Genomic DNA, 7,346 nt, shown 5'->3' with positions numbered 1-7,346 from the left:
GTGTTTTGATGCGGCTGCGCGAACAACCGCATTGATGAAAGGCGTCCATGTCAGAAACTGGCCTTTAGTAGGATGGTTAGTTTGCGAACGTACCTTTTGATACACTAGGAGAACGGCGTTGTAATGAATATGTGGTCACGTGAGCAAGGGATTCTCGTGTGGGCCCTCATAATAATTGCACTAGTTCTGAATGTAAAGAATGAGAGTCCTGTTCCTTCCGCGCTATGTATACACACATCTAAAAAATACACATCTAAATGTAAGGATCGATAACAAATAGAGCAGTTTATATACCGATTATGCTTCTCATACACTCAGACTACCAGGGTAGTTGGTTCGTTGGTTGGTAGCAATTTTACTGATGGTCCTGCAGAGCTTTCGCCGACCGGGCCTTAGGTCTCCCACGTGGGGTCGTCGAGGCCCTGCCTCACCGCCGCCTTGCGGGCCCGCTGCACAGCCCAAAGTTGGTCGCCGAGGCTAGGGCTGCGCAAGGCAGCAGCCCACCGCGGCGGAAGGGTTCCGGAGTTAGCACCTTGCGGGTTTTTGTAACAGTCCCAGAGCACGTGTTAATGTGGCGACCTCAGTGTGGCAGACCTTGCATATATTTGTCGGGTATGTACTCGGGTATAGTCTGTTGCACTGTGCGGCGTTGGGTCGTGTATGGGGCAGCACCAAAGACCGCTTGACGAGCTATCATGAATTTACCAAGGCATTCTACCGGGCCCGCCCAACCGTTCCTCAGCCCAGCGACAAGGTGAACAGGACGCAGGCGGAGGCCCTAAGACAACTGCAGTCGTGCACGTACACCAGGGTAGTCTCTGTAATACTATTTATATGCGAAGCATCTTATGGATTCGTTCAATTCAGTGGTGGTGGAGGTGGTTGTGTGTGGCCTGAGCACCCTTACTGCGCATGCGCATCCTCCTCTCCCTCCTCTACTACACACCCCCTCTCGCGCACCTCATTCTCTCCTGCGCAACGCCGCGATAAGCGCCAGTGCATGCGCGTCCCCTCCCACTCTCCTGTCATACGCTCATCCCTCTCGCTCACCTGTCGACCGCGTCCCCGCTCGCCCTGTGAGAATTAACGGCCAAGCTAGAGGGAAGACACCACGCGCGTAGCGTTCCTCTTCCCGTTCCACGACGCGAGGTCGGTAGCATGCCCAACGAGCGCCAACAGAACGAGATCGTGCAAGTGCGCCGGCTTCGCATCGCCTCATGGTCCCCTTTATCGGGAGATGGTGTAATATTTTTTAGCCTCACGGCTTGCTTCCTTTAATCACTTGTTCGTGTACAGTGTGGACTCGCATTCGCCCTGATGGGTATACGTCATTTATCGAGGCAAATACATTAATCATTACGGAACGGCGGCTCGATGCAATTCGCGTGAATAATTCATAGTAAGCAGCAGCACGAGCAAAAGAAGAAGAAGACTATGCTCGGTAAGATGACAGCAGTTTTCAGATCACATTTGTTGCGCATGAGCAGAGAAAATAGCTGTTTAGCAGAACCTACGTGATTACAATCTGTCTTAACATTCTTTGTTTCATGAAGAGGCAGAGTACCTGGCTTTACAGTACATTGTACGCCATTCACGACAACATCATATAGGGAGCTGCAACGTATGTCTTATACTTCGACTATAGCTCTCCTTTGTTTTTCCCCAGGAATCAATGACCCATGATCGCTCATCTGGTTGAATGTATCTGTGAAATATCCCTTGAAATCTCTAACAACGTTAATTTATTCGCCGGCCTCTTTATTGTCATTATCCGCCCGATATTTCCATTGGCGTATTTGCTCACTGTTACAAGGTTATTGTGCCGAGCAGCTCTTTAATATTGGAGAACAAATTGAACGCTGTGTTCCCATGTCATTTTACAAGTAGAACAAGCTTCGCAGACAGGTGTGCCGGAACAACTACTCGACTGCAAAGCATTGGCCGTTTTTCACTTTTTTAAGCTCACGTAATCATATAGATTATGATGAACTAATTCACAATATGTTACGGAATATAAGAGCGTTATTAAGTAAATTTTATAGAGTATACCGAAAAGAGCCTCCCTCTGCAGCATGGTAGACCGCTACAAAAACAAGTACCCTGCCATGCGTTTCATTGTACAGCGGCCAGCTTAAAAATAATTCCCTTCACTTTAAGACAGCTGTTGCGAGAATATTTGTGGCGAACAAATGAATAGCATTTTAAAAATGTCATTTGGTTTTGTGACTGGAGGCTGCTTCTATGTAAAATGCCAGCTTGAATTTGTCGTTAGAAAAGGATCCTTTATGTGAAGTGTTGGCTTCGCTCTTTTGAATTGCGAAAATGTCTTCTTTGCTTGTTCCAGTTGCTGTTATCTCTAATGTAATCCAACTCGAAGCTGCGTCTGATAAGGGCTTGATTTTTTATGCAGTCTATCGTGTTGCCGCACATCCAAAGATAGTGTGTGGACACCCGTCACTGCAGTTCATAAATTGTTCACACTTTCGTTTTATCTTTAGAAGAGCATGACAGAAGAAAGTGAGGAAGACCTTGGACCTGAGGTATCCAGAATCGAGCGTAAGTAGATTGTAATCTGGATTTCTCAAAATTGAGGTGGACATAGCAAGTGCAACTACAATACTACAATTTTTATGTTAAACGCACAATCAAAATAGCTTCTGCCTGGTATGTTTTGAGAACCCCGAATCCTGTTATGTACGACGTCGTAAGGTTCAGGTTATTACCCAGCATTTCTATTGGCATTCTTCCCTTTCTGCAACATGAGTAATGCAGTAAACCCATAGCATCACTAGAAGCCTCTGAGACGTAAATATTTGGTATGGGTCATATGGCAATCAGTAGCAATGGAGTAAGGTGGTAGTCGCACATCCAGTGCCATTTCTTGCATCTGATTGCTTTGAGTTCTTTTTGAAGAATTTCAATATGAATGGTAAATCACGCAGTAAGTTCCTTGTAACATTAAGTGCAATCGCCTCGGTGTTAACGCTCTTTTAAGTTTTAATACTTCTGAATAAAACCATTGTGGCGCCATTTCGCAGATAACTAGCACCAACATTGCACATTCGTTCTTCTGCGCAAAAATATTACATGCCTAAAAAAATGAAAAATGGCTTGGGGAGCACCTTTTTTAGCTTTTTTAGTGATTAAATAATGTTACTCCTTGATTCACCCGATGTGTATCATAAATATATCAGAACTCAGCGTAGCGAAAACATAGATACAGGGTGTTTCAGTTAAAGAGGCACCAAATAATAAAAGATTAAAGATAGGCACTACGCGTCTCCAATTAGAGCAGTATTGCTCTGAGCCAAATAGAGCACGTCAGAATATTTATTTACAATTCGCAACGCTCGGATATTAACAAAGGTTTCTCAATTAATTTTTAAATGTAGCACTACACAAATGTCTTCAATACAAAAGTTTTATTGTGAGTTGTGTTCTCCTGCACCAACGTGACAACGATGTTGCGGGACATACAGAGCAATCACAAGCAACTTGTTTTTTTTTTTTTACAGTCAACGTCAATGCGAGTACGTTACACTTTTCTGAAGAAATTTAATTTTTTCTTCTTTCAGCTAAGCACGAAGAAGACGAGTAAGTTACAAACGAATTTGACATACCAGCCATTCATCAATAGTGAATTTTGCGCCGCTCTATTAGAGAGCAAAAATTAACTAAGCGTAATGAATAAACATGGACACTTAACGCTGATCCAATCTACCAGTTCAAGGATGAAATATTGTGTATTTTAAGCATAAACCATAATTTTCTTAGCCTGAAAGTTGGTACCATTGCACTTTTGTTCTGATATTGACCTGACGGTATTACCTGGAACAAAATCATGGCTTTATCAGAACGCGTAAACAAATCCTGTACATCTCAACAGGCAGTCCTTAGGCTGCTAAATATCTGCAATTCACTGCGGTGATCAAGTGATTATGATGCTCGTCTGCTGACCCGCAAACCGCGGGATGAAATCCCGGCGCGGCGGCCGCATTTTCGGAGATGGCAAAAATGCCTGAGACCCGTCCACTTAGATTTAGGTACAAACCAAAGGGAGTCTAAATTTCCGGAGCCCTCCGCTATGGCGCCCCTCAATATCACGATGTGGTTTGAAAACGTAAAACGCCAGAATGTATGATTACTAAATATTTTCATGTGGTAGTACTTCGAGTGACTGCTCAAGGACTACAGCGCACCCTAAGGGATCATAATAACGTTTTTCATCCATCCATCTAAAGAGCGAATCAATAACTAACAGATCGCTTGTGTGAGCGACGCTTTATGTTACGTGCTGGTTTGTCCTTTTATTTTTACCGTGCACTGCACCGTTTTATTGTAAAAAACTGCAAAAATAGACATGCGACAGCGGTGTCGTACCCTCTGTGCGTCCTTGCATTTGTCATCTCAAATTGCGCAACTTCAGCTCAATTCGTTAAACAACCAAGATGCGTACACTTCTGCAGATGACTAATGTCATTCTTTTTTCTTACACAGCTACAAGAATACGCTGCTCATTGTCGCCGCAGTGCTGTTTGCCGGCCTTCTCATCGCCAGTGTTGCAGCCGCATTCTGGGCAATGTCAGGTGTGGGGAATGCAGTATTTTCGATCTACATTTATTCCTACAGAGACATACCTCTTGGGGCGCCGTTTCAAATATATTTCCCAAAATATCACATGGTAAAAATAAATCCCAGATACATGCATTCGCCACGGTCGCCTACGCCACTCGTGCATTGATGTTACTCGGGGTAAGAAAGCGTGCAAGATTTTACGCGAGCCGATCCGTGTGTACCATAGCGACCATTAGGCCATCGTAACCAGCATCGCGAACAGAAATTAATGACCTACTCATCTACACAACGAATGGGTTAGCCTCTTTGTTCAGAATTCCGTGTGATCTCTGTGTCATGCGTGTAACAGACGACCCAGAGGTCACGCAGTGTTAGACAGCTGTTTGTTACACAGCTTCGCAGGTCATCCACTTTAGCGGGGTGGAATGGCTCACAAACGCTTGACCGGTTCCCAAAAGAAACATGCCGCAGGTCGTCAAAAGTCTGACATTTTTTACTTCTTCGTCGTCTCCGATTCGTTCATTGCGCGAAGGGTCCTAAAATTTTGCGACCGCGCTCGACTCCAATTAGTAATGCGAAAGTCTTAGATGCCTGATCAAACGCGAAACGTGACCGTCAGAGTCAGCATTAGTGATGCAAAAAATCACAACCATATAACGACATCACCTCATGACGTCATCGTGACGTCACAGATTGCCAGAATTTGCTACATCGTGAAGCCATAGTGACGTCAGTGTGACATCATATTGTGCCGCAACATGATGGCGTAATCACATGACATAATAAAGAATTCGGCGCAACTTGGCATTCACTCGAAAAACACACATTCACACACGCTTCCACTCAAGAACACACCCCACACACAGCGCTGTGTGTGCGGGGGAGGGGGGTGCTTGAGTGGAAGCGTGTGTGAAGCTCAGTGTGTTTTTCAAGTCAGTGCTAAGTTGCGCGAATTTCTTCATTGTGACAAGTGACCTACTAGCCCAACAAGTTCTTGTAATCATATGACATCGTCATTTGGTCATATGTGGGCTCATCCCGGAGGCATGCGAGGTGCTGAAAGCTTGCAACGCCTCCGATCTCGTAGGCATTGCAAAACCACGCTAGGTGCAGATATCTTTCGAGGGCTGGGGGACAAATACCACTGACTCAGAAGGAGAAGAAAAAGAAATTGACATTCGCCTTTCAGTTATCTTAGGCGAATGCGTTAGGAACCATGCAATTTTTTTCGATGACAGTGAATGAATAGACGATAAGAGCATCCCCCTTTTTGACAGGGCACCGACCTGCACTCCACCAAGCTTAACATTTATTTATTTATTTATTATTATTATTATTATTATTATTATTATTATTATTATTATTATTATTATTATTATTATTATTATTATTATTATTATTATTATTGTTGTTGTTGTTGTTGTTGTTGTTGTTATTACTTTGCCGCCAAGCATGTCCAATTAAATTAATGTTCCCTTCCTACAAATACCTTAAAAATTCACACCCCTACTTTTCTGCCACGAATCCGCCGGTCGCCTTTTAATTATTTCTGTTGCCGACCCGTTTTATCTTTCCATTGTAGTCCATAAAACCGCAGGCTTCACGTTGGCTAGAGTCTTAGCATACATCCGAGTGTAAACATGATCCGTTGCTTCCTTACCATCCCCACGCATTTGTATCTCTATTTTTAACATAATGTAGACTTTACTCTATGCTTTATAAGGCAACCTAACGTCTTTTCAAGTAGCAAAGCACTTCCTCTTGAATTATTGTAAAATGTTCCACGGCTTATTTCGTCTTTACCCCTTCGGTACTTAACTCAGAGCTGGTTTCCTTTCCATCGCTGCTATCCAGTATGTATTTTCTCCATCTATGACGTTTCGCCTAATGCTCTTTGTTACCGTGTCGCTCACACTACCAGCGGTATACTTGCTCATGAGTCTCCTAGTATTTTTTTTTTCAACTGTGAGTCGACGCTCCTCCCATACAAATACCAGAACGCTTTCTTTTCTCATCTGTTGTCTTTGATATTCTTTTTTCTCTCTTCGAAAGTAATTTGCAAACCACTGAAGTCGCTACAGACTTCAACACCACCACACATCTGCATGTGCTACAGTGACGTATAGTCTCTGCTTTATTATTGCTGCACTGTGCAGTTTTCAGGCGTAGGGTAAAATGTAGGATAATAAAAACGTTGCAAATTAGGGTAATTTTACCGTGATGTATGCTATTTTATAGAAATTGTTTGGCCACAGTAAGGGTAACAGCGAGGCAGGAGCGGCTCAAAAGATACTACTAGACTTCACGAGATTTCGGTTTGACATTGCTTTAAGATAACCCTTGTTTCGCAGACGGTGGTGAACCAGATGACAACAAGAAAGATGGCGCCAGACATGGTACAAAGTCCCCTTATACAGGCGGCAGCAGTTCCAAAGGCCAGACTCCATCAACAACTCCAGCAACCACGTCCAACACCGCGCCAATGTCGCCGCAACCGTCACCGCCACCCACTACCACAGGTACAATAACACCAAACGCGCACTACAATACACAACAGCAGTCGACTATTTGCTACATAACACACATGGATTTGCTTAGTTAGATTGACTGACGGCACATCCTTTTTTATTGTTTCGCGCTTTTAAGAGAGGAGCTCTTTGAGCTTTTTGCAGCAGCGAGTAGTGCGAGCAGGAATTATCATCACCATTATTTGTTGCGCACTCGCTTCATCGTCTTAAAGGTCTACTTCGCACCCACAACACGTGCCCTGA

General features: G+C 43.9%; 1 long non-coding RNA gene across 1 annotated transcript; it reads left to right on the top strand.

The window, feature by feature from the left end:
* Positions 1–2,536: 2,536 nt before the first annotated feature.
* On the top strand, positions 2,537–7,076 carry LOC119400842 (uncharacterized). Its single transcript, XR_005185272.1, has 3 exons — positions 2,537–2,556; positions 3,576–3,594; positions 6,927–7,076. It is a non-coding gene; the product is annotated as an uncharacterized LOC119400842 (long non-coding RNA).
* The last annotated feature ends 270 nt before the right edge of the window (positions 7,077–7,346 follow it).

Source organism: Rhipicephalus sanguineus, chromosome 7 (genome assembly GCF_013339695.2).
Source record: "Rhipicephalus sanguineus isolate Rsan-2018 chromosome 7, BIME_Rsan_1.4, whole genome shotgun sequence".
Taxonomy (NCBI): Eukaryota; Metazoa; Arthropoda; class Arachnida; order Ixodida; family Ixodidae; genus Rhipicephalus; species Rhipicephalus sanguineus.
This window is presented reverse-complemented; position numbering and strand designations above follow the sequence as displayed.